At 41.0% G+C, this 26061-nt stretch overlaps 2 long non-coding RNA genes and 1 pseudogene across 6 annotated transcripts in view; 2 read left to right on the top strand and 1 right to left on the bottom strand.

The window, feature by feature from the left end:
• The window catches only part of LOC309638861, a 109835-nt gene that overhangs the window by 13930 nt on the left and 69844 nt on the right, over positions 1 to 26061 (top strand). The gene's annotated exons all lie outside the window — the stretch shown is intronic.
• On the top strand, positions 1600 to 12059 carry LOC309638129 (large ribosomal subunit protein uL18 pseudogene; annotated as a pseudogene). Its single transcript has 2 exons — positions 1600 to 1673; positions 6797 to 12059. The product of its transcript is annotated as a large ribosomal subunit protein uL18 pseudogene (transcript).
• Positions 19816 to 26061, bottom strand: part of LOC309638849 — a 93608-nt gene continuing 87362 nt past the window's right edge. For 3 of the 4 annotated variants that reach the window (XR_014251329.1, XR_014251330.1, XR_014251332.1), the window contains 2 exons: positions 25761 to 25916; positions 19816 to 24581 (listed from right to left, as the gene is read on the bottom strand). This is a non-coding gene — a long non-coding RNA (uncharacterized lncRNA). The remainder of the gene's footprint in view (positions 24582 to 25760; positions 25917 to 26061) is intronic. The other variant, XR_014251331.1, reaches the window with a different exon arrangement.

Genomic DNA, 26061 nt, shown 5'->3' on the forward strand with positions numbered 1-26061 from the left:
CATCTGTAAAAAATGTGAACCTTGTTGTAGGGCCCCTTCACCTCTGAAAGTCTATGATTCCATTTTCTCTTCTTACCTTTTGGTTTATTAAGGTTCCCCTGCCTTCCCCTCTCCTCTGCCAACCCCCCCGCCTCCCCATCCCTCTGCCTCTCTGCACTTGGGCTCAGGGGTCACACATACCATTGGGAAATGTGGGAACTCACATGGTGTTACCTGAGAAGTGCCTAGAAGGGCTCCCTCCCGCATATATCCCACCTGATTTTCATGTGAAATTTCACCATTAGTGATACATTGTCTTTTCAATTCCCACTAACTTTATTCAGCTCTCTGTTACTTCTTATCTGGACTTAAGCTGGTCTCCAAGTTGCTCTGCCTGGATCACTTCTTTTCACCCTTCAGTCTATGTGCTGCCTCCAGATGACATTTCTTATAGAAGAGCTTTCATCAGGGTACTTTCTAACTTTCTTGTATTGTCCATTTCTTTTATTGTTGAAGTTCCAAGTCCCTTCATGATAAAATCCCAAACTGTACTTTCAGCTGCAAGTCTCATTGTGCCCTCCCTGGTACCTTTCCTTCCATCACGTAGGCTACTCACTGTCGCCCATCTCCATCCTCTTCTCAGGCTGGTCCTTCCATCTGACATGTCCTCCTTTCAACCAGGTCTAATTCTACCTACAAAGTATTACCCATTTCTCATCATCCTCCTCTCAAGCTGGGATTAAACTCTGCTTTCCCGGTGCCCTCATAACAGTTTGAATAAAAGATCATACTGCATGTTTTTCTTGGAAGGAATGTTCATGGCTCTCTACTGGAGTATAACCTCTGTGAGGGTATATTTTTTCATCCTCATAGGGTCTGTAAGTAACAGTCCCTAGGGCATTTATTGCCCAGAATTGAAGCAACGGTCACTGCCAGGAACTTTAATTTTAATTTAATTTGTACAGTACTCCTGGGATGGTAGCAAGTTAGGTAAGAGTTAATTAGTTTAGCAGATTTGGTTTTTTCCTCTTAAATTATGGTTCAGTAAAATATTAGTGTATACCTTTGTGTGTGGGCATGTGTGTGTATGTTTATGTGTGTGCACACACACAAATGCCCACACCATTGCATGCTTATGGAAAGGGAATAGTGTTGAAAGAGAGGAAAGTATATAGAGGTGAGAATAGAGGGGAACTGAAGAGAACATTCTTCACTTTATGGTTTTGCCAAAGAGCAACTGCACTCTTTCCTGAAACAGCCCACCTCTTTGTCCTGCCAAATTATATCTTTCCCATCTCTTTGATTTTGGATAAAATTTATCCATGGAAACTTTTCTAGTTAACCCATAACCACCACACCCCTTGCATCTCTCTGATAGGTTAACACATTCTGCATGGATGTGTTAAGACATTATTGAAACAGTCTAGTGTATCTTGAGGCTATCTTTTATCCATCTTATAGCCACTTTGTCCTTCCTGAGATAGTACTTCCTAATTTAATCTTATAGCCTTTCCAGAGGAATAGCTCACGACTATTTGAGAGTGAAAGAATTCTGGAGGATATTTGATCTGGGTCAGACCCTAGTGCTCATCTCCATAACCCTCTCATTTAGCTGTGCCCATGGCTGCCTGGATTGAAGACTACATTGTTCCAGCCTCCCTTGCAGCTAGCTGTGGCCACGTGACTAAGTTCTGGTCAGTGAGATGTAAGTAGAGGTGCCACATGTAACTTCCAGAAGTGATTTTTAAAGCAAGAAGGTGCTCCCTTTTAAGCCCTCTCTCCTTTCCAGTGGGGAGGGATGTCAAAATAATGGATGAAGCTTGAGGGACCATCTTAGACTATGAGGTGTGATCCCTATGCTAAAACTGGCAGTATAGCAAGATAGAGCCTGCGTCTGTGATGATTTTCTGCTGATGCATTTCTAGATACCTGCCCCCAGTCTTCTTTTATTTATTTATTTAAAAATTATTGATTGATTTATTTGGCTGCACCAGGTCTTAGTTGCAGCACATGGGATCTTTGTTGCCACGTGCAGGATCTTCAGTTGCGGCATGCGAACTCTTAGTTGTGGCATGTGGGATCTAGTTCCCTGACCAGGGATCAAACCCAGGCCCCCGGCATTGGGAGCGTGGAGTCTTAGCCACTGGACCACCAGGAAGTCCCCAGGCTTCTTTTACATGAAAGAGAAGTAAGACATTTGCCTTATGCAGGTCTTCATTATTTAGGGTTCCATTATTCACGGCCAAACCTAATCCTAACTGAATATAGTCATAAAAAAGAGCAAGATCTGGAGAATTAACAACAGGCCTCAAACAAGATTGACATATTAAAATCACTTTGGAGTGATAGTACCTCTCCTTATTTAAGACATTCCCAGGAATTTGAAAGAAAGGAGCAAAAAAATTCCAGGCTGGCATGATTGCACAAAACAACCTACCCGAGAAGGTTCTTGTTGAGAATGCAGTGACGTGGGCATTACATACAGTAGAGAAACTGAGCTCCAGGAAGGAAAGTGACTCTCCCTAGACCACCCACCTCATTAGTTAGGTTCTGAACTCTCCTTCCTTGAGACTCCTAGGCCAGTTCTCTTGCCTCAGCACGTTTTATCTGCAAATTTAATCCACTCTCCATCGGGAAAATTGGTTATACCCTCTGAAACTGGGCTGAAGCGGAGTGGAATATTCATCTTAGCTATAAGGCCATGGGTAATCAAACACTGAACTTTCATCTACCACCCACAAAAGAGAAGTTTAGCTTTCAAGATGTCTGCAAAAAAAGTTCTTTCAAGTTGTGTCTTTCTGACTGTAGGAAATGAGTCCTGCATGAGTTGATACATGATAAAACACTTTGTGTGGGGCTGAGAGGTGCAGTGGAAGCCAATACTCTCCTGTCTTCCCCGTGGAGTTAGAAATCTCTGGGTCCCAGGAGTTGACAGGTGGACCAGTCACAGTTACAGTTACAAAGTTGTGCTTGAGATCATGAAATGGAAACATAAATACGACAAACATTTTCTTTGGTACTAGATGACAATTTCCCAGTGCATAGAGCTCTTCAGAAAACAATATTGCTATTTAAAAAAAAAAAAACAACAATATGCTGTTTCTTTCTACTAAATCTTTCCGCATATTTCTTATTCATTGCAAATTTCTAACACCTGTCTGTGTATAAAGGTGCTAAATCCGAGTTGGATATAACAAATCCTCATATAATGGGAGTTGTGCTTTTTCAAAGGCTTTCCTCCCTGTCGTTTCAGGAAAGTTGCCTATCTTAGAATCTCAGGTTTTTAACACTGACAGAAACCTCTTAGTTCAATATATAAAGAATCCAATCCCTTCATTTATAAATGAGAAACATTGAGGTCCTAAGAGAAGAAAGATTGTGCTACAGACTAGCTCAACTAGCTCTAGGTCACAGAGCTAGTTGAAGTTTTAATAAGTATCTCTTCAACTGCTTTTAAATCTTTGCAGAACTGATTAAAAAGATATATAGGACTTCCTTGGCGGTGCAGTAGTTAAGAATACACCTGCCAATGCAGGGGACACGGGTTCAAGCCCTGGTCCGGGAAGATCCCACATGCTGTGGAGCAACTAAGCCCATGCACTACAACTACTGAGCCTGCGCTCTACAGCCTGCGAGCCACAACTACTGAGCCCGTGTGCCACAACTACTGAAGCCCGCGTGCCTAGAGCCTGTGCTCTGCAACAAGAGAAGCCACCGCAATGAGAAGCCCGCGCACTGCAACGAAGAGTAGTCCCTGCTCACCGCAACTATAGAAAGCCCGTGCACAGCAACGAAGACCCAATGCAACCAAAAAAAAAAGTTTATTAAAAAAAAAAAACACTTAAAAAAAAAAAAAAAACAAATATCTTTTCTTCTGTTTTCCAAGCCACCCAGCAGTCCAGATGAGATCTCAGGTTTGGAATCATAAATATGGGACAACAAAGTACTACAATATACAATTCATCAAATATTTTTCTTTTACCCTGAAAGAACAAAATGTATCATAACCATTCATTCTTTCTCACCTTTGTCGTCAGCTTTCTATGCATGGGTTGAACTGGCTATTCTTTGCACTGAGGTGTGTGTGTGAAGATGTCATGTATTAACAGCTAATTAGGAGCATTTCAGAGCAGAGGTCGGCCTCGCTAACACAACCAAGTTTCTGTGTCACGGTGGTGCTGGATGCAGCTGCTGCTCTTAGGTGTCAACAAAGAAAGCCCAACACAGTGGAGACGTTAGCCTAGGGCTAGAAGAAGCCTTCTGAGAGCAGCCAAAGTCCTCATTTGGAGCCTGCCACGTAGCTGTGTTGGCTGTTGGTCTGAGCAAACTGCTAGCTGCCCGGAGGCCCCTAGTAACCCCCTGCTAGCTCCCAGCACCTCTTATATTTACATGGAACAAACTACAGGCCCCCCAAAGGGGCAGCAAATACTTGTGAAAAGAGCCGTAGTGCTAAGAGAAGGAGACTGAGATTGTAACCACCACTCTGCCTCTAACTGGATGATGTTTCCATCCCATTTGCCTGCATTGTCAAAACAGTAGTTGGCCAAGCTTTCAGTCCTCAGAGAGAAGTTATCAGGAAAAAGTAAAACAATTAATGAAATAGCATGCTTTGGGGGAAGGAGGAGAGAGAATGACATATTAATATAACATAACTAGGAGGTGATAAAATCTACATCTTCTATACATGATTTATCTGATTTACTACAGGCAGTATCACTAGTATATAAAATATCAAAGTTCTGTTTGATGCATTCCAGGGAATTCAATATTTTGCCTTCATTGAAATTGATTAGGGTGTGGTACTTTTCACTTTTCATTTCAGACATTTAGAATGAGAAGGAGCTGCTTTTCTAGCTTCAACTTAAGAAAAACAGCTAATGAATTCATCAGTATTTATTCAACAACAACTCAGTTTGCACAGGCCTGTGCTCAGAGATATTGGGATTAAAGCTTGGACCTGCCTGATTCTTGGAGTACGTTTTAGGCAGCATGTAATTCATACAAATGCCCTATTGAGCATCTATTCTAGATGAGGCAAAGAAACCTGTTTTGACATTACTATTTTGAGATGGCCACTTGGTAATTGCCATCTTTACTTCCTTTCTTTTCCTTCATAGGGAACACAAAAATTTCAGAACTCTTGTCACTGGTGTTTAGTGAAAACTAATAGAAACTGATTGTCATACAGAACACAAAGGGTATAATTGGTTTCACAATTACTTAGTGCTCCCAAAAAACAAACCATAGGGACTTCTAGCTAAACACGGCAGATAAAACAAAACAAAACAAAACATGACCGAATCTCCATTCCCTCTCGAAGCCCCACTAAGATGACAGAGAATGAAAAAGCACACATCAATAAGGACCATGGGAACAAAAGAGGAAATAGCACTATTTTGAAAGCCAGAAAGCAGATGGATGGGCACTAACTGACTTACTAGACAGGAGAAAGCTGAATGGCAAGAGCCTGTAAGAAGCAAAGCCAAAAATCAGGTTTGATGGAGCCACCGAGGCCCCAAGAGTCTCCGCAGTAGAGGCACCAGCTGCCCCCAAAGGGGTGTGGGCAAGACTGACACCAGGAGGAGTGATTAAAAATCTGTTTAAGGAATACTTGGACCTGGATTCCCCATGGTATCCTGCACTGCCAGTGACTATACCTTCTCAACTCAGTACAAGACTGAAGGTTTCTTCTCAAAAGAGGTTGAGTGAGACTGCTCTGGATAAGGGAATACTGGACACAGCTGCGGGCACTCGTGACAAATAGAAACCAGGGAGGCTAAGAGGGGCATCTGCAGACCAACTAGTGGCACCGCCAGCAACATTTGAGCCCCAGAATGCTGCATGTGCACTGGCAGGAGAAAGGAGCCTTCCTCTTTGGGTAAATGGATCAGCCCAGGAGACAGTGGCTACAGGTACTGGGGTAACTGTGGTAAGGGTGATGTCCACATCCTAATCCCTGAAGCCTGTGACTATGTTAGGTTACATGGCAAAGGGGAGTTACGGTAGCAGATGGCATTAAGGTTGCGAATCAGCCAGCCACAATAGGGAGAGTATCCTGGGTTATCCAGGCGGGCCAGTGTCATCACCAGGGTCTTTAGAAGTGGAAGAGAGAAGCAGAAGAGGTCAGAGTGATGTGATATGAAAAAGACTTGACCCACTGTTGCTGGCTTTGAAGAGGGAAGAAGAGGGCCAAAGGTCAAGGAATACAAGTGGCTTCTAGAACCTGGAAAAGGGAAGGAAATGGACTCTTCCCTGGAGGCTCCAGAAAGGAATGCAGCCCTGCCGACAACCTAATTTTAGCCCAGCAAGACAGAATCAGACATCTGACCTCCAGAACTGTAAGATAGTAAATTTGTGTTGCTTTAAGCAGCCAAGTTTGTGGTAATTTGTTACCATTGCAATAGAAAACTAGTGCAGACACAGACTGTTGGGGGAGCCCAACAAAATACCTGATCACCCTACAGTGAATCTCATTTGTTGCAAATCCCACACATACACTTTCATTCCTCAGACAGGAACTTTTTAGGACTTCTCTTGAAAATGGACAGCCAAGGAGTAACAGATATTTGAAGGAAATATCTAACATAAAGGCAAAGTTCAAAATTAATAAACACCACAGAGGGAAGAGACCATTCAGGGAGCAGAAGAAAATGTAAAAAACAAACAAAACTCTCAGAGAAATAAGAGAAGATATTGCATCCATGAAACAAGAACAGAGTGCTCTTGAAAAGGAACATTCACAAGACTTAAAGCACTCTTAGAATTTAAAAATATAATAGAATAAATAAATATTAAATAGAATGGTAGAGAAATAAAGTTTTAAAGACTCCAAAAAGGAGGTCAATGGCAACCCATCGACATGGATCTCTGTTAAAGATATCAAGAATAGGTCTTACTTTAAGAGATACCAAGTAAAATTTAAAAGAAAACAAGAGGGTAAAATGGATTGCTATGCTCAGAAACACTTGGTAATCCAGGACAAAAGTTAAGTACAACACAACCAAATAAAGAATGATCATCCATGTAACCAACAGAGATTATCATTTGTCAAATCTCTTACGCCTGAATAGAAGGGCATATGATAGTCTGCGAAGATAATGATCATGAGCTCCCAAAGCATGGTCTGACGGTTGGCCTGACAGATATGCTGCGGCATATTGTCCTGGCCTCCTGCTGGCCCGCAGGCTTCTCAGTTGGTTTTGCAGGGACAAGATATAAATACAATGAGGAAAGCTTTGATGGTCAGCTTGGTACCTTCACCTGCTATTTGAACTAAAATTTTGCCAGAACTACCACTGGAAGTAAAGTTTTTGGGGCTCTGAGGGGAGTTGTGGATGGAGGCTTATCAATGCCTCACAGTACCAAATTGTTCCCTGGTTACGATTCAGAAAGCAGGGAATTCAAAGCAGAAGTACCTCAGAAGCACATTGTGGCTCAGAACGTTGCAGATGATATGAGTTACCTTTTGGAAGATGATGAAGATGCTAACAAGAAACAATTCTCTCAATACATAAAGAACAACATAGCTTCAGACATCATGGAGGAGATGTACACAAAAACTATACTACTGTATGAGAGAATCCGGCCTATCAGAAGAAGCCTAAGAAAGAAGTTAAAAAAAAAAGAGTTGGAACTGTTCCAGAATGTCTCTTGCTCAGAAGAAAGATCAAGTAGCTCAGAAGGCAAGCTGCCTCAGAGCTCAGGAGTGGACCACTGAGAGGTAAATCAAACCACAATTGTCTATGAAGATTTTTCAGATAAAGACAGTAAACTTAATGACAAAGAAGCTAAAAACCACCACCACCACCACCAACAAAAACCTTCGTAAAAGTAAAACAAATGAAAACAGTTTTTAAAATAAGAGAAAATAAGATTAAAAAAAATAATCTGTAAAGAATATCCAATAGAAGTCCCACAATAAGTAGAAAAGTTATTAGATTGAGTCAACATGCAATTAGATGAATGAAAAAGGAGCCCCACTGAGATATATCATTGTCTTTTTTTTCCCAGAAGTCCAGTAACAGAGATGATTCTAAAAAATTCTAGAGAAGAAAACCTGATTATGGACAAAGGATCAGGCATCAGAAGGTCTCAGAGGTCTTAAAAATAATATTGGAAGTAGAAAAGCAGTGCCTTAACAATTCTGAAGAAAATAATTTCCACCTTAGAATTTCCATCCACGCTGTTAGGTCTGCAGGTGGGGTAGCATTTCAAACATTCAAAGTCTCAAAAAGTTGCTGCCTATGCACCCTTTTCCAGGAACCTACTAGAGAATACCCTCCAAAATAAGGAGAAAGAAAGAGGACACCAGTAGACAAGAAACAGGGCGTTCTATAGAAGAAAGTAGCCAAGGGAACCTCAGAGTGATTACCATGCAACAGGGCCAGAGAAGACCAAGTCCAGATCGAATAGAAGGATGGAGGGCTCCAGAGGGATGACTCCAAGGGGGTGGGGGAAGAAATTGATCATTCATCTGTTGTTCTTAGGAAATGTATACTTACTGCAGAGTTTGGAGCTGAATAACTGGCAAGCACATAGAAAAGCTTTGGCAAACAACTCAAAACAAGACAATTATTTACTCTGAGGATCAGAGCAAAATCCTCATGTAAGAAAGAAAATATAATCCTAGTTCACTATGAGATATAGTTATAAGTAAACGTCCATCATTATAATAGGGTCAATATTAAATACTCATTTAACTCTGACTGGTGACATACGATATGTCTATGTAAAGAGAATGGTGGCGAGGGAAAGTACCTATGTGTACATATACTACTTGTGTGTAGCAGATTGCAAAAATGGCCACAATTTTCTTCTCCCTGTATCCTTCACAATGAGACTTTATAGCATCTCCCATCAAGAGGTGGAGTCTATTCCTCTTCTATTCAAATCCAGCTGGCCTTGTGAGAGAATGAAGTGGGAGTACCAGAAAGCCAGTTCTGAGCCTGGGCCTCAGGAAGCTGCATGTGCTTCCACTTGGACCCTCAGGACCCTGCCCATCTTCTGTGTGAACATGCCTGGCCTCACCTGCTAGAGGATGGAAGACCACATGGAGAATGGAAGAGCCACCCTAGCTGAGGCCACTCTGGTGAGCCAGCCCGCCCCCAGCCACCCCAGTAACTGACCACAGCTGACCATGAGCTCAGCCAAGACCAGAATTGCCCAGCCCAGTCCAGTTCAAACGGCTGATCCACAGAATTGTGAGTACGTAAATGGCTGGTTTAAGCCAGTACATTTTGGGATGATTTGTTACACAGCAAAAACGAATTGATACTATGAGTATATGTGCCTGTATGTCTACAGGAGGATGTTAATGCAGTAAAGTGAAGTTTTTGTGTTCTATAGTGGGAAATCATTACATCTATGTAAATCTGAAAAAGCAAGCAACACAAGAGAAGCAGGTTGTTTAGAAACATGACGACAAAAGCAGTGAATGGATTTTAAAATGGATATCCAAGGAGTGTAAATCTGGGGTCGGGACGGATAGAGGTTTTCATTACAGGCTGTGTAGAACTGTTTGATTTTTAAAAATTAAGTACACATTTCATTTTGATAAAACTGCAAATTAAGTGGAAATAAAAAAGAAAAATAACTAAACTTCCCAGTTATTGGTAGTCAGCTGGTGTAGCTCATCGGCCATTGCCAGCAGTAGTCATGTGTTCAACAAATGCCCCAGCAGCTGGAGGAATTTCCTACTAACACCTTAAGCCACAACCAACCCAGTTTTCCCTTTTGATTAGTATTCAGTCTTCTCGCTTGCATACTTGTGGTTAGTACACAGTGGGAGAATTGAAAAAAAAGCACATGAAAAGTTAGACGCCGAGCCTCAGACACTGCAGGTGTTCTTCACATTGGTAGTCTCCATCCTAACAGAGTCAAATAAGGACCACAAACATCAAAACATAATGGAAAACTAGCTGCAACCAAAAGCAGGGCATGGAAGAACTACCCACTAAAAATCATTCTGTGGTAACATTGTTGAATTGGCCTGGGGAAAAGATGGAGCAAATCACCGTGCTCAACACAGCGAAGTGGCACTATGAAATCAAAACACACACAACTGCAGCAACAATATCTATTGTCAGACAATCACCCTCTTCTTCCCTCATAGTATACTTTCTGTGCTTTAAATATACTTTTTTCTTCGTAATGATTCTTTTTAAGTCTGTTTATAGAATTCTCTTTCCTCTGTTACGTTGGGAGAAAGTAAGTGATATTTTGAGAAGACACAGAAGGTAAAAATAAGATACTAGATTCTAAGTGATGTGTTTATTAGTCAGAATAGATAGATGCTGTAGTAATGAAAAACCCCAAGTCTCTAGGACTTAACATCACAGGCTACATCTTCAAAGTTAGGTCTTCAGAAGAACTCTGGTTATCTAATTCACTCAAGATCCGAGCTGATACACCCTGCCGTGAGCACTTCCTCTCAAAGCTGACCGGAAGTGACACTCATCACTTCTGCTCGTATTTTTTTAGCCATCTTCACATGGCTGTGTCTAAATTCAAATGGGTGGGAAAATGCAGTTCTACCAAGTACCCAGAAGGAGAACTGGAGTATTTGTGACATATGCCAACTCAATATGCTATTCTCCCTGCTGTTCAACATAGTCATACGTCACCGAGAATATAAATGAGTTATGTGTATTTTTAATCCAAAGTATAGGAACTTTTCCTCGATGTGTTTTACTCTGGCAAATTATTGTGCTTTAGAGGCAGATGATGCATCTGACTAAGGGGGAGGGCCTGGGAGGTTACATGAGGTTTGAAAGTTATGTAAAGTAATGTGGTTTCCTTTTTTTTTTCTTCCTGCGGTTTAATGATGCAGCACAGTATTTGTAGACCAATCCTGGTCTTCCTCAAGTGGTTTCTATGACAAGATAATTTTCTTTCACCCGATCACTAACCAATTTGCTTTTGCTTCCAAGTAGAGCCTTATTTTTGCCTAAATTTTGAAGACTGTGACTATAAGGGCACACCACTTTGTGCCTGTTTAAGAAATAATCGGGGGACTTCCCTGGTGGCGCAGTGGTTAAGAATCCGCCTGCCAATGCAGGGGACACGGGTTCAAGCCCTGGTTTGGGAAGATCCCATGTGCTGCAGAACAACTAAGCCCGTGCACCACAACTACTGAGCCTGCGCTCTAGAGCCCACGAGCCAAAACTCCCGAGCCCGTGGGCCACAACTACTGAAGGCTGTGCACCTAGAGCCTGTGTTCTGCAGCAAGAAAAGCCACCGCAATGAGAAACCCACACAACAAAGGTAGCCCCCACGCAGCAACGAAGACCCAACACAAACAAACAAAAAAATTAATGAATTAATTTTTTAAAAAAGAAATAATCCGAGGTGGCCTGGATGTAAAAATGCTAATGCATGCATGAGAAAACTTTATTTATTTAAATCTCAAAGCAACAGTTGCACTTTGAGAAGGAGAGGTTCAGGTGAGCAGGGCCTGTGGATCTGGAGGAACAAAGTAGAGTTTTCAGATGAGACACTGGAGTGGGGAAGGTGGGGAGTAGGTTTCCATCCCTGGGGACAAAGGAAGGAAACTTATTTTCCTACTGTTATTTTTTTTATTTTATTTTATTTATTTATTTATGGCTGTGTTGGGTCTTCGTTTCTGTGCGAGGGCTCTCTCTAGTTGCGGCAAGCGGGGGCCACTCTTCATCACGGTGCGCGGGCCTCTCACTATCGCGGCCTCTCTTGTTGCGGAGCACAGGCTCCAGACGCGCAGGCTCAGTAATTGTGGCTCACGGGCCTAGTTGCTCCGCGGCATGTGGGATCTTCCCAGACCAGGGCTCGAACCCGTGTCCTCTGCATTGGCAGGCAAATTGTCAACCACTGCGCCACCAGGGAAGCCCCCTACTGTTATTTTTGAAGAACTTCAGGGATAAGCACTGGGCTTCTCTCTTGCATCAGGATGGAAATAGAGAAGTAGGGGTTCTAAATATTTAGCCCAAGTCCCAAAACCCTTTGATCCTACAGCTTCAAATATGTCATGCGTCGCATCCAAGTATGGTTACACTTCCTTGCTAAAATCCAAACATCCAGAAAGCTGAAATAATCAGAACTCTTTATTGCCTGGCAGTAAGAAAAAAACACATGGCAAGTAAATCAGTTGAAATCAGGCACACCTTCAAAAGAAAAGCAATTATCAGAATGTTACAGGGTTGGGACTGATTTCAGCCAAATCTCTTAACTTCTCTAAAACATATGGCACCTTCAGGCAGAAATAAACTTCGCTGAGATGAACCATTTACCACATGTGGTTCATTTTGAACTCTAAAATCTTTATTATGGAAGGTTCCATCTAGTCAGAATTATAAGCAATCAGTTCTTTAACATGAGACCTAAGGGGATCTGTTGTGAATGTTTGTTGTCGATACTCAGACCCATAAGTATGTGCCTTAAACTTCAAACCATCTATTCAGGGTTCTGAGAGAACCCTCTAGTTCTTACTCATGAACATGCTGGTGACATGTGACAACCAGGGATCTGAAGGAGTGATCTGAGCTGGTCTGCTAAAATCGCCTCCATTTGAGAACCATGGGGCTAGACCACTGCTGTCTTACAGAAATATGATGCAGGACGTAAGTGTGGGCCTCAGAAGTAATTTTAATTTTTCTAATAGCTACATTAAAGAAAGGTAAAAATAAACTAGCAAAATAAATTGTAATATTTTGTATTTAACCCAATATATCCAAAATGTTATCATTTCAACAGGTAACAATATAAGAAATTATTCATGAGGTATTTTCCGTAGTGTTTTTTTTTTTCCCTGCTAAATCTTTGAAATCTGGTGTATAATTTACACTACAGGACATCTCAATATGGATGAACCTCCCTTCAAGAGCTCAGTAGCTACACGTGGCTAGTGGCTATCTTGTTGGATAACACAGGTCTAGATGGCTGTTAAGGACTTTGTGTTTGTCCCTCCAAAATTTATGTGTTGAAACCTAACCCCCAATGGACGGTATCAGGAGGTGGATTTGGGATGTAATTATGTTTAGATAAGGTCATGAGGATGGAGTTCCTCGGCCCTCACCCTGCCGTGCTGGGTTAGTGTCCTTATAGGAAGAGACTAGAGCTTGTTCTCTCGGCCATGTGAGGATACAAGGGGAAGACAGCTGTTTGCAAACCAGGAAGAGGGCCCCACCAGACACCAGTTTTGCCAAAGCCTTAATCTTGGACTTCAGCCTCCAGAACTGAGAGAAATAAATGTTGTTTAAGCTCCCCCAGTCATGGTATTCTGTGATAGCAGCCTGAGCAGACTAAGTCAGTGGCTTTGCTTTTTTCCACTATCAGTTTGAATGCCATGGTTCTCTGTCTCTGTAGTTAGAATGTAAGTATTAGAAAGGCAGGGACCAAAACTTATGCTCACAGCCGTAAATCCATTGCCTAGCACAGTGCCTGACGCAAAATCAGCACCTATTCTTAAATGAATATGAGTACATGTATGCACTCTCTGTCAACTGTGTCCTCTGCTTGCTGTGGTGATGGAAAGGGCAGATGGAACACAGGCATTTCTGCTTAGTCACTTCATGCCAGTTTTGTGTGGGTACATTTGTACCTAAAGAATTGCCCAATGAGAACTAAAGATATGACTTCTTTGATTTTTCAAAAAAAATTATATTCGGGGGGAGGGTGAAATAGGTAAAGGGAATCAGCTGTATGATGATGGATGGAAACTAAATTCTGGGTGGTGAGCCAGCTGTAGTGTATATAGAAGTAGAAATATAATGTTGTACACGTGAAACTTATATAATGTTATAAACCAGTGTTACCTGAATAAAAAAATAAATTTAAAAATTATATTCAGAATATGTTTACTGTTAAATACATTGTATGAAACAGTAAACATCGTTATTGCCAATTTATCACAATGTTGGGTTAATTCAGATTCTCTACCAAGCATTCTGGAGGAATGGTGAATTTGTAATTTTGCTGTTTTGTTCCATCATATTAGGTTTTTGGATGAATCCTATTCTAACCCTGGTTAATAGAACTGTGTGCAACAAAGAGGGTAAAAGAAACCTCAGTGATGGCCATTCTTCCCTGTAAAGACCTTTTTTTTTTTTTTTTCACTTAAGAGTACCATTTAGAGAATTAAAACAGGTCGCAGGGTAACACTTGAATATGAGCTAGCATAGCTGGGTCTATTTCTTCCTCGGTACGAATGATCTCTTCTTTGTATGTGTTTTCCTTTGTGTTGTTTCATCTGTGAATCTTCTTTCCCAACAACCATCTCCAAAAATGCTGATGAAATGATAAGACACCTCCACAGCAAATGATTTTCCTTTAATTCTTTCATTCTAAAACAGAGAGTGTTAGAAATTTTTTGATATCATCTCCTTTCCCAGTCTTCAAGATCATCGAACTTCTTTGGGGTGGGGAGCTTTTTAAAAAGATTAAAGGGACAGAAAATGTAGACAATGGAAATGACAAAAAATATAATAAATAAAAAGGAGTATGAGATTCGGGACATTTCCAAACAGGAAATAAAAAGCAATATGGAAGTGTGTCAGGCAGTTGATTAGCAAACATATGTTATTTTTCTTGAAAAAGAAGTCTTAAAGGACTTCACCTCCAGAGACTATATTTCATTGGCTCTGGTGTGGGTCCTGATCATTGCATGTTTTAAAGTCTCATGGGTGATTTTGATGATCAACCATAGTTAAGAAGCAGTGGTTTAATTTCCTATATAAATTAAAAGAGGGGGTATATAATAGGGAGATATATCCTAAAATCCGTTGTTTTTCTCTTGTGAGACCTTCTCTGGGCAAAGTGAGGTCTTGTCCAGTAGTGGGTCCTGGACATAAATGAGGGTTAATGAGAAATACTTTGAGCTAAAAGTGAAGACAGCTAGGTTTGATTTTGTTACTGACAACCTGTCTTTAAACAAGTCATTTATTCTTGCGATCAGTTTTTCTACCTGCAAAATGGATTTTCCAAGCAATGGCCCTTACTTTATGTTTGTTGAAAATGCGATTTGAAATGTATTTAGGCTGTGGAAGTTACCTTAATTAAAACTGTTATATCAATAATTACTCATTGGTATATAAAACAAAAGATCAGACTTGCTTCTCAGTATTTCCCCCCAAACATTTTCTTGCTACTTTATTCATTGGTGGAAGATCCTTTTTAATGTTCTCATGAGAAATCATCCTAAGACTTAGTCTAAGGATGGAGGCATAGACAAACACAGCAGGATCACAGATACATAACAGAAATAGGCACAAATACACATGGTTTCTCTGATCTCTAGTAAAATCTCAAATTAACACAAAATTAGTTCCAAAAAATTATTTCTTTATTGTTTTATAGTTTATTTTCAAATATATGTGTTTTTTTCTTATTTGGATAATATTTCATAATTAATGCATAAAAATTTAAAGCATTTAAAGCATTCTTTTGTTAATATTTTTTAAATGGTAGGGCTAATTTCAATGAGACATAAAAGAAAACTGTGGTTAATAACTAAGTATGAAAACATGGCTAGTTAGAATTAATTTGCATATGTAAACTTTATTTTATTCAAATCAAGAAATTTGCATAAAAATTGAAGGGCATTTCTTTTATGTCATGTTTTCATTTTGTTAAAGTTCTGATACTTTATAAATATCGCAATGGCTCCAAGCAGTTATTGTTCTGATATAACAGAGTGTTATAGTGATAGCTCAGATTTTGTGGTGAATTCATTTTCGTGGAAAGCCAGTATTATATACTCCATCAAGTGTGTTTAGGATCTATCTTCAGAGAAGATAGATAGAAAAAACACATACTTACGTATCTATGTAAAATCAGAATGATCTAGAAAGATGGAAGGTAGTATCAGCCAGCATTGGGCTGTCTTGCCAAGAGGATACTCCTCTGATTGGTTTATCACTCATGAGAAGAGGCGCACACGTGGAAGCCATCTCAGATCGAAGCCAGCACATATGCCTCTTGTAAAATACCACCCTCTGAGGCAGTGGAGAAAAGCTCTTTATTCCCATCCCCACCCCATTTCCTGCAACTTGTGAAGTCACAGAATTTGGGGAAATAGTGACGCTTCCTGGCCTAGATTTAGCACCATCTGGGAACTAGAATGAGCTGCCTGGTGCTGCTGCCACCACCGCTTTCATCTGCCACATTCTCGGAAATTCATCACCCATAGGGTGATTCTAGCCAACGCAAGTCACTCTCATCCACGGGGAAGAGAAAGAAAGACTAGGAAGTGAGTCCTGCCCAAGACATCCTCCTGGCTGCTTCTATGTGCTACCACATCCTGTAAAAAGGCCTTAGGCTGACTTCCAAGGCCACCAGTGATTTGGCTCCACCCTGCCCGCTTCTCTCCATTGCCAAATTGGTCTCAGTGATCTCTGAACAGACTCCTGTCTGCCTCTGTCCTTACTGAGATTGCTGCTCTTCCCTGTTATCCTTCCAGGGGGCAGCCCAAATCTCAAATCTCCGACAAGTCTCCCCTGATTCCTCCAGCTCACACTACAGTTCCTCCCTTCTGACCTTACAATTTTGTCTGTAACAAGTAAATTAGAACCTAATTACATGCTAGGATGTATTGTCTTTTGACTGTTTCATGTGTTAATTTTAGTTCCCCAATTAAATTGTAAGCTCCAGAGGATAACTTTTGTGTCTAATGTCTATTTGCTAAACTCTCACTTTCCCTTTCTTCTGGTAACCATCGGAGTTCTAAGTCCTTAATAGGTGTTCAATAATTCATAGCATCTTAGAGTTGGGACTTTTAAATCCAGATAATAGATGGGCAAATAAACTCTGCTGTATTAGAGAAATAACCACTTCCATAATGCTTTGCCCTCTTCCTTCCTCCCTTCCTTCCTTCCCTCCCTCCTCCAGTCTTTCCTTTCTTTTTTCCTTCCTCCCTCCCTCCTTCCCTTGCTTCCACGTTTATGCTGAGTTGAAATCTCTCCACTTTTAACTTTTATTAATTTATTCATTCAACCAAGATTCTCGAGCACCTACTGGGAGGTGGACCTTGCCAGGCTCTGGGGATATAAAGGTGACTATGACCTGGCTCAGTCTCCTGGGAAAGGCAAACCAGTGAACACAGGGCAATGTGAAAAGAATTATGCTGGAGGGAGGTTTAAAGTTGCTGAGACAGCACCTACCTCCCCCTCTGAGGTCACAGCTTTGCAGTCTTGCAAGGTCAAAACAGATCATTACTAAGGCTTAACCAGCATTGATTCAATTGTGAAGACCTACTACAGATTCTTAGCAGGGAAATGGCTAAGGCTGACTTAAAATCATACAAGGAAGTTTGCAAATTATGTACCAGTTGTTTTTGCATCATTTTCTTGATAGAAGCGGCAATCTGGGAGATGTTGTTTTGTCACCAACTTCTGCAATTTCTAAGATACTTTATTCCTTCCTGGGTTATCATAAAGAGTAGAGGTAATGTATGTAAAGTATCTACTGCTGCAGTAATGACAATTATGAGTAAAATAAATTTAGTATTATTGAGGGCTTACTATTACTATTGGATACTATTAGATATTCGCAGAGATAGATGCTATTTTAAGCTATTTATCATATCAGCACTTTTAATTCTCACAAAATCCCAATGTACTACTATTACGGCTGATTTATAAGTGAGAAACTGAGATTTAGAAGGTTAAGGAAAGTCACTCACTTACTACGTGGCAAAGCTGGGATTCAAAACTGAGCAGTCTGGTGCCAGAGCCCAGCACTCTGGCTTTTGCTACTATTGTCTGTAGGGCCAGTAGAACAGACATTTAAAATAGAAACTGTCAGGAAATTCGGTACACATGCTCTTGGTAGTTTCCAGTGGGTGGGCTAAGCAGAAGGGACAGAGGATCACGTGTGAACGTGTAAGAGGGGCGAAGTGGGGATTAAGAGGACAGCTATTGGGCTAGCACCGTCTGTCATGAACTCCAGCCCTCTTGCCCTTGCTCACCCATGGCCACCAACTCACACACAAACTCCTGGGGCCTACTTGAGCTCCTAGGCAACGCCATTTCTCTTCCACCCTGCTGGTCTGCTATCAAACTTCCAGATTTCGCTTGCCTGGCTTTTAGAAACCAGCGTTCCTTTCTTGTTTTCTAATTCTGCCATCTTTACAGCAAACACACAGCAGTTTGGGAATTCTGTCTTCCCCCTCCACCCTTTCATCTTCAATTTCAACCAGGACCAGCAATAGATTCATTAGATAATAAAAGCTAACAGCATGTTATTCCCAAACACCATTGTTTAAAGTAAAAATTACAGTTGTCCCTTGGTATCCACAGGGGACTTGTTCCAGCACCCATGCAGATACCCAAATCCAAGGATGCTCAAGTCCTTTGTATAGAATGGTGTAGTATTTGCATATAACTTACACACATCTTCCCTTAATACTTTAAATCATCTCTAGATTACTTATAATACCAAATACAATGTAAATGCTATGTAAACAATTGTAAATACAATGCATATAATTTTTAGCACATGGCAAATTCAAGTTTTGCTCTTTTGGAACTTTCTGGAATTTTTTATTTTGCATATTTTCCATCCAAGTCTAGTTGAATCTTGGGATGTGGAACCCACGGATATGAAGGGGCTACCATACTCTTTTATTTTAGTAAAACCCCAGCTTCAGGGTACCGCTGAGGACTGGCTGCCAGAACAGAGGTGAAGAAGCTTCGGGGGCTTCTGGAAAGTGGAGCTGTGGGGTGGGCCTTAGGTGAAGATGAGGAGGCCATTGCAGGTGGGGTGGAAGAGAAAGGAGCGTCTGGTTTCTCTCTCACTCTCCTCCCTTCGCCCCTTACTTTTATCTATTCTGATGTCATAGATGCTGCCCTTGCCCAGCTGGGTGAGATAAGGGGTCATGCCTGACAGTCGCAGCCAGAGGCTGGTGAGGGCAAGGGGCCGGGCGGCTGCTCTAGGTCTGCTTATGTGCAAGGGACAGATAAAAACTAACTGGCCCAGTGAATTGCACTGGCCTGCATTTTTCTTTTTTTTAACAAAATTCAAATGCCCCATTTTAACGTTTAGAAATTAGACATACAATGCAGAATCACTGTAGAAAAATCAGGATGACTGTTAATCTAGACAGCACTTTTTCTGATCTCTTTTTGTTACATCCAAATAGTGGAATCTGTGGTCATCTCAGCTGCCCACTCATCATTTGTGGTTTTATGCTAACTTCAGATTTGAGGGATAATCTTAGATTTATTTATTTATTTATTTTTACAATAAATTTATTCGTTCATTCATTCATTCATTGGCTGCGTTGGGTCTTTGTTGCTGCATGCGGGCTTTCTCTAGTTGCGGTGAGCGGGGGCTACTCTTCGTTGCGGTGCGCGGGCTTCTCATTGTGGTGGCTTCTCTTCGTTGCTGAGCACGAGCTCTAGGCGCACGGGCTTCAGTAATTGTGGCATGCCAGCTCAGTAGTTGGGGCTCGTGGGCTCAGCAGTTGTGGCACGCGGGCTCGGTAGTTGGGGCTCGCGGGCTCTAGAGAGCAGGCTCAGTCGTTGTGGTGCACGGGCTTAGTTGCTCTGTGGCATGTGGGATTTTCCCGGACCAGGGCTCGAACCCATGTCCCCCACATTGGCAGGAGGATTCTTAACCACTGCGCCACCAGGGAAGTCCCATAATCTTAGATTTAGATCGCCCTGGGTTCATGAATATAAAGGACTAAAGTAACTCCTTTACCCCTAGTCCAGGCTAGAAACAGAAAGTAGAATAAAATCTATCAAAATAATAACAAGGCAAGACAAACTTTCAGAACCAGCGTTTTAGTTTTTTCAATTGAATGTGTTCACAGCCCAGTTTCTTACTTTCTTTCCCTTCCCCCTCCCTCCCTCCCTCCCTCCCCTCCCTTCCTTCCTTCTTTCTCTATCCCCCTCCCCCCCATCTCTCTCCAGCAATGATTTTGCCAACCTGTAGAGAAACGAGTTGTCTCAGGAGCATTAAATATTATAACTGATAACAGTGAACTATGAACAGGGAGTTGGGCCAGAATTTCATACAGCTGAAAAATAATTCCATGGAGGGCTAGATAATATGAGGACAGAGGAATCCTGAAGTGATAATGGGAATTGTGTTCAGGTAACCTTGAATCTCAGAGAGCGGCTTGCAAGGAAAGTCTGAAGTTGATGACTGCCTTTTATGTGGAGAGAAAGGGAAAAGGGATTGATTTACTGCACAAAGTTCACTCATTCCTTGGTCGGCCACTGGGCAGAGTTTTTGGGGACAGGACACCTCGGGACTGGAGTTTTGGGGATTCCATACACATCTGTATTGTGCTAGGTGCCATGGTGGATAAACACTAGAGCTTGCCTTCTTCTTAAGGAATCATAGTGCCCCCAAAGTGCCTTCTGGTTCTTGGTTTGCCAAGTAAATGTGTAGAACTGTATCCTGTGAATGTGAAGATGGGGAGGGAAATCAACAAGGGACCTAAATTCTAAGCCACATGCCCAAAGGAAATGGTCTTCCCATAGATAAACACCATGTTTGTAATTGGAACCAAATCAACTACAAGCCTGTACTTTGCTTCTTGACTAATGGCAGGTAACCTTAGGAAAAAAAAAAGATAATTACTAGAGGCAGAATAATACAAAATTAACAATCACAGAGACCACTTTAAGGGGAAGTTCCTCCCCTGGTTCCTTTATTTGTGTATTCCACAGCTGCTTTCCCATTGCTCAAAAGGTAATTAAGAGGTGATAATGATATGTATCCCCCTTATCAAAGTCATTAACACATTATTATTGTTGTGAGCAGGCTAGCTATTGCTTGGTCCATGGAGATGCCACTTTAGGAGAAGAGTCTTTATTGCTCTACCAGAGATTTCTGCTGTGATGAAGAAATTACAGTTTGGGGATGAATTAGCAGGTTACATTCTCTGTGACTCTTGAGTGTCTGATTTCCCCAAACCTTGTGGGTTTCTGAGAACCCCCAAGGCCATTCTGACTCTCAATTTAACCAACAGCTTTCCTCCTTTCCAAGCTGTTCTCTGCCAATCAGGGATGGAACTACCTCCTATCCATCAAATTGCACATCTATTGTAGTTGAAGATTTGGCTCAAACCCCCCTATCCTTGGTGCCTTCTCTGAATCTATACTCAGATAAAGACTCTACAAATTCTCCTAACATCAGTTGGTTTCCCTGCCTTGGTGAGCAAGTGCTACCATGTACAGATTCACTCAGACAGCAGTAAAGTTTTGTAATTATGTAATCTCTTAAACATCTTGGGAAAATGTGGGAGTATCTGCTTATGGAGCTTCTCACATTTTAAAGATATCTACAGATTGGAGAGGAGAAGGGGCAAATGCATTCAGATTGGTTCTGAAATCTCCTAGGCTTTGTTAGATTAGAAAATGGTCTGTATGATTTTTCTCAGATTTGTGTTTAAATTGTACGATCCTTAAGGGCAGAAGTGTATCCGATTTGTTGATCATAAACCTCCTTAGAACCAGAGTTACGGCAGCTTAAAAATAACTTCAGATGTATCCAAATAAATGTATATATTTTAAGAGTCAAATATTACTAAAGCGCTTTAAAAAATAAAGACAAAACCCACAGTTATTCTCCTGCCCCACCCCCTTTACCACTGGTCCCTGCAGGTAGCTACTTTAAATTAATTTTAGCAGTTTCTTCTGGTATTTACTTCCATATTTCTAAGTCATATATGTGTCTGACTAGATCATTATTTAGTGACTGTTACAGTTGGGGAGGACTTAAGTCTCCTATCCCACAACACTGCTTCCTCTTGTTCCCTTTTTCGGTTAAATCAATATTCAGGATTTATATTATTATAACTGTATAAATAATATTCACTACTGAGCTAACATTACACTATAATTACCTTTCCTTTCTTGTACAACGTTTTGTTTTTCTTGGAGTTAATAATTGCCTTGTTTTTTCCATCAGCCTGGCTTTGTATTTAACTATCCCCAACTTTCAACAGTATCCCCCAAACTTTCCACATAGTAATATAGAACAGGGAATCTATCAGAGTCTAAATACCTCCTTTCTGGGACCCTTGATGTCTTTTTTCCAACCTAGACTGGTTTTTCTCTTGGGTTCCTCTACCACTGTTCTCCCAGGACTTCCGCTGCTGTCATCTTGTTGATTCTCTTCACCTCCTTCCTGTGCTGGAGCCTCTCCTTCTTGGTTCCTTCCTGGTTTTCCTCTTTCTTGCTTTACTCCCTCATTTTGGTGGCACACCCTTCCTGAGAAAGGGTGCATGTGAGGTAAATTTACTGAGAGCTTTCCTGCCTGAAAATATCTTTATTCTACCCTTGCATTTGTTTGATAGTTTGGCTGAAATTTGAATTCTAGGTTAAAAATAATTCTCACTCTGAATTTAAAGGCATTGCACCATTATCTTCTAGCTTCCAATGTTTCCATTCACAAGTCTAATGTCATTCTGATCCCCCATGATTTCTATGTGAGTGTTGTGTAGTTCTGTAGTTCTGAAATTTCAAAATGATATGACTTGGTTGTGTCTTATTGTGTTGGTCATTAAGTGATCCTTTTAATCTCAAATTCCACATCCTTTTGGATCTTTTAATCTAAAGATCCATATCCTTCAGGTCTATGAAGTTTTCTTGTAGTGTTTCTTCAATAGTTTGTTTCTCCCTATTCCCCAACCCCCCTGATTTCTCCTGTGGAACTCTTATTGGTCAGTTATTGACCCTTCTGGATTAATCTCACGTTTTCTTATCTTTTCGCTCACAAATGCCTGCTTTATCTTTTTGTTTTGCGTTCTAGAAGACTTCACCTACTTTGTCTCCCAAACTTTCTACTGATATTTTAAAAATATCAGGGCCCATATTTTTAATTTCTAGGGAATTTTTCGTGTTCTAGGATTGTTCCATTTTTTATAGCACCTGTGCTATTTTATAGATGCAATGTTTTTTTAACCTCTCTGTGGATGTTCATCATACTTTATTTGAAGTGTTCTTCTAATCCCTGCATTGTCTCTCTTCCCTCTGATTTTCTTGTTTTCTGTTTGCTGGTTTTGTCTCTCATGTTGGAGGTTGTTCCTCAAATCTTGTGATTCTTGGCTACAAGGGAATCACATGTGAACTGAATGCTCTGTGTGTATGTAAGGCTCACCAACTGAGGGATTCACTATAGAATGATGGGGCAGTAAGCCAACATTTTTATTAGTGTATCCCTGAATTCTACAGGTCTTTTCCTTAAGCCCTTTAATTTCTCAACAGTAGGACTTTCCAAAGCTCTTTCTGGGGATTATAAACCTGGCTGTGGCCTTCTGGGTGGTAGGTGGGAGGAGGCTAGAAGAGTTTGGTGATCAGACTTTTGCTAATGGCCCCTGTTTCTCTGTCTTCTGTGCCTTGGGTCCCTGTTTCTGAGCCTGTTTGGTTCAGTTTTTTGAGAGAATAAGTCACCTGTCTCTGGAGGTGGGAGGTAGGTGATGATGAGACCTAAGGAGCTAGCTGCCTTATGTTGACTTTCAGTCACCCTTGACCTCATGCCTGTATCTTCTGCATGCCCCACACCTGCAGTTCCTGAGCCTTCCCAGAGTTCTGAAGGATGGTTAGCTTGTTCCCCATTGGGTTACACAGAATCCAGCCTTTTCTGTTCTGCTTAAACTGTTATCACTCCTCTAGTAGTTTTCATTATAGCAGATATTCGTTGCCATCCTCATCCACTGATGTCCTCTTTGCTGTTGTATTTCTTGTGGGTTTATACTTTTGTATTCTTTTACTGATGTGTGAGTGGGTTTCCAGGAGGAAGTGGAGATAGATATATATGTATGTATTCAGTGTCTCACATTTAGTTGGATATGAATTTTGTAACTTGATTGATGATTACTTCTGAGTTATACCTTATTTTTAAGGGATGTCAGACATTATATTGATAAATGAAATCAGAGTGGGAATTTAAATATCATATTAACATAGCATTTATTTCAAGGTTAATACATGCAGACCCAGTCTTCCCTTATAAATTAAACAATATGTGAAAGTTGGATGTACTAACTAGGTTAGACCAGGACCAGGGTTTGTTTTATTCGGTTTTGTATCAACCATTCTCCTAGGAGTTAGCCCACAGACTTTTTTTTTTAATTTATTTATTTTTATTTTATTTATTTTTGGCTGCATTGGGTCTTTGTTGCTGCGCTCAGGCTTTCTCCAGTTTTGGCGAGCGGGGGCTACTCTTCGTTATGGTGCATGGGCTTCTCATTGCAGTGGCTTCTCTTTTTGCGGAGCATGGGCTCTAGGTGCACAGGCTTCAGTAGTTGTGGCACGTGGGCTCAGTAGTTGTGGCTCCCGGGCTCTAGAGCACAGGCTCAGTAGTTGTGGCACACAGGCTTAGTTGCTCTGCAGCATGTGGGATCTTCCCAGACCAGGGATCGAACCCGTGTCCCCTGCATTGGCAGGTAGATTCTTAACCACTGCACCACCAGGGAAGCCCAGCCCACAGATCTTTAACGAATAAACTTAAAAACAACAACAACAACAACAATGAACTAATACAGCTGCAGTTTTCTTCTTTTCTTCACTAAACATTTTAATGATCAAGTAAGTGCAATAAACTTCTGTATGAGCTGGAAATATCATGATGAAGGAAAAAGAGTCCTTAGCCTGGAGAGCTTCACAGTCTAGCGAGAGAGACTGTCAAGAAAACAGATAAATATTAGGCAATGTAATTCATCTTAGTTTAGAAATATGCACCCAGTGCAATGGGAGTACCATTTCCCCCTAAAGGTGATAAAAATGCCTAGGTCAGTTTTTCTTGATACTCTTTATGTAGGATCCAAGGCTCTGGCTAGTGTGAAGGTTGGAAATGAGTCCATATAGCTATATGCTCTATCCTAGATATATAGCTATATGTGATAGATGATAGATCAGATAAATAGATAGATAAACAGATAGCTAGACGCTATATTTTAGCAGGCCCTGTACCCTAGAGGAGCATCACCAGATATGGATAGAAGCTCTAAATACATCTTCTCCTCATCATGGAGAGACTCCCCAGGCTATGCCCTTCAGAGTTGATCCAGTGGTGTGTATGGGTTCAAAAATGCTCCTCAGTGCTGACAAGAATCCTAGGTAGGCCTTGGAAGTGATGGTATTATTACAATAATCATATCATTGTTATTATTTCTAAACATGTCTGTGATTAATCTTTGAGGGCAGGTTGAAGGTCTTCTTCATTTCAGGAGGCCCTGTGGTGCAGTGCAAAGAATATGGTCTTTTGCAGGGGAGCTGGGTTTGAATTCCACATATTGGCTGTGTGACTTTGGTCAATTACTCAGTCTTTCTTGCTATACACCTAAATTTACTGCTATATCAGATTGAGATAATAATACCTAACTCCCAGACTGGTTGTATTAAATGAACAAAGCCAGATAAAGGGTTATGGGCATTTCTTGATGGGAAGTAGGTGCAGAATAAATGGTAGATATTATTTTTTCTTCCTTCGCCATCAGGGAGTGAACCTCTCAAATGGAGAGACCATATGCTCTTCTTACATGTAGCCCCACCCTTCATGCAATGCTGGGCATGAAGTTGGCACTTAATGCATATTTAATGAATGAATGAATAAATCAAACAATGTTTGGATTATACGAGTTGAGGTTATTTTCCTGACATATGAATCGTCATCCTTTGCTATTTTCTTCCTTTAGAATGTATTTTCTTGACTATTTGCTGATCCTAATAAACCACTATTCTTTTCTGAGCTCCTGGATTACTGGTTCTCTAGTGCTGCAAATAAAGCTAAGTGCTAAGTGCTGCTAAGTGCTAAGAGCTAAGTGCTAAGAGCTGCAAATAGAGCTAAGGAACACTAACATTATTTTTAAATGCCCAAATAGCACTTCAAATCCAATACCGTGGTGGTTCGGAATGAAAAGAGGCAACAGATTGTCTCCATTGTTCATTTAAAAGACCCTTTGGCAATCACTTCCTTTGGCAGGTCTGCAGATAAGAGTCTTTGGCTGTGAGAATCTGCAATGAGAATAAAGGGCGAGAGGAGATGGTGTGATGAAGAGTTCATGTGTCTTTTTTTTTTAAATTTTATCATGTGTCTTTTCATACACTGGTAGCTTTCATCCACAGAGCTGGAGTGGGGCATTTCCTGTCAAATCTTCCA

This window comes from Balaenoptera physalus, assembly GCF_965194825.1.
Source record: "Balaenoptera physalus genome assembly, chromosome: 11".
Classification (NCBI taxonomy): Eukaryota; Metazoa; Chordata; class Mammalia; order Artiodactyla; family Balaenopteridae; genus Balaenoptera; species Balaenoptera physalus.